This window comes from Salarias fasciatus, chromosome 9 (genome assembly GCF_902148845.1).
Source record: "Salarias fasciatus chromosome 9, fSalaFa1.1, whole genome shotgun sequence".
Lineage (NCBI taxonomy): Eukaryota > Metazoa > Chordata > Actinopteri > Blenniiformes > Blenniidae > Salarias > Salarias fasciatus.
The window spans coordinates 7,586,251-7,588,310 of NC_043753.1; positions in this window are offsets into that span (position 1 = coordinate 7,586,251).

The window sequence follows — 2,060 nt, forward strand, 5'->3', positions numbered from 1 at the left end:
AGTTCGATTTTAAAATGTTTCATTTGTTGATGTAAAATAAAAAACTATTAAAATGTGTTTTCTGTGTCCAACATTTGTCCAAAATCAGGATGTTTAAATTAATTGTATTAGCTCCAAATGTCTTAACGTCACAATTTCTGTGCTCTTCCTGTCCTAAGATGTAATATGCATCAGGGGTGTCAAAAATAAGGCCCGTGGACCAAAACAGGCCCACAGGAGGCCCTAATCCAGCCAGACCACCGAGCAAATGGTAAACAGTCCAAAGAAAATTATGATTCTTAAACACGTTTCTTGATTTAGACTCTCTTCTCCACTGTTATTAGTGTCGAACTGTGTTCTTAGTTATTCTAATGTGATTCACTCGTGTCCTTAATGCTTGAGTGTGTTTACTGAACTTTAAATGTTATTTACGGCACTATTTTACTGGTCCAGTTCACACTGGGACGTATGTGGAACCTGAAATATGACGTGTTTGCTTTGGATTATTTCCCTCATTGGATTCTGATCATATTTAATGCCTGAAGCTTTTCTCCCGGTTCCACCTGTCATGGACATTCAGATTCTGCCTCTGATTCCAGCCTACTTCACTTCCTCTCATCGCATCTGAGAGCCGTTTTCTCCCTGATGTGTTTCACCTGTGTCTGAGTGTGTGATTGTCGTCACCTGGTGTGTGGGATTTATGTCTTCTGTTTGTCGGGTTGTCTTTTGGCAGCCCTCCAGTGTCTGTATTTGAACTGTAGTGTCTCTTTCTTATCGCTTCTGGATTTTGGTTTATTGGTCATTTGGATTTTTCATGTTGGATTAAAAACGAGCTCCTGTTCCTCCTCCAGCAGCATGATGGCCCGAGTTTTAAGGAAAAAACAGAGGTGGGTCGATTAGAGTCACAGAAACGTGCTGATCTTTGACATTAATTCTGCTTTTATTGACTTTCCTCAATTTGGAAATCCATCTAAACTTAGAATATCACAAATATAACTGCAGGCCAGCGAGGGTCGACCCATCAGCTGGAGTCCTGTGGAGACGGCCGCCCTGCACCTGTAACAGGTGAGCAGAGAGAAACTCCATCAGCACCAGCCGAAGGACACGCGACAGGTCAGATCTTCAGATCTAAAATCCAGGTTTCCCTCTATCGAGGTCCCTAAAAGTGCAATAAATACACACTGGGGTTTCCAAAATGTGGTCTTCCTTCGTCAATACCTGCAACAGTTTTCTGGCTTGTAGGATTAAAGAAGGGAACCATAGTTGTTCATTAATTTAAGACATTTTAAGGATGTGTGGGTTTCCTTTTTTTTATTTTTTTTTATTTTCATCTGTTCAGTGACGAATGAAAATACTAAACTCCCAAACAAACCCAGCTGGTGATTTTATTTCCTCTTCATCTGTCTATTTTTGTTGTTATAAATGTGAGCTATACTCAAAAATGTTGCATTTTGTGGCTCATTTTTCAGAAATAAGCAGTGTTTCCTATTTCGAGAAATGTTGAATCTATAAATAGTAGAATATGAGGGATTTTTGAAACGTTTCTCAACACTTGTATAGTTTTTGTGATACAACAGAACAGTGCTTACTGTGAAATCGTATTTCAGCTGCACTACCTGTTACCTTCCAGCAGAGGTCACTGCCTTCCCACAACACACTTCATCCCATTCTGACGCCTCCAGTCTCACTTTTTACACCAGACTGATCGCTGTTCCTGACAGCATGCGGCTCATAATTTTCTATATTTATCATTCAAATTAAAGTGGTTTCAGGAAGATTGAAAAATGAAAATTTCCCTCAATTTTCCACAGGAAACCTTCACATCAGAAGTGAAGGATAACCATAAAGCAGGGAAGTTTAGAAATACTTCAAAGCGAATGCCATTCTTTATTATTTAAATGTGCATTTAGGAGCATTTTCTGTCTGATTTGATGTTGTCGGGTCCAATAAGACGCTTTCTTATCCAGAACAGACGAAATGCTACAACGTCTGCATCACTTTAACTAATTTACTTGCAGAATTCCAACCAATCAATCAAGGGGAAAGTTTTTTTTTTTTTTGTCCTTTATATATTTATTTTT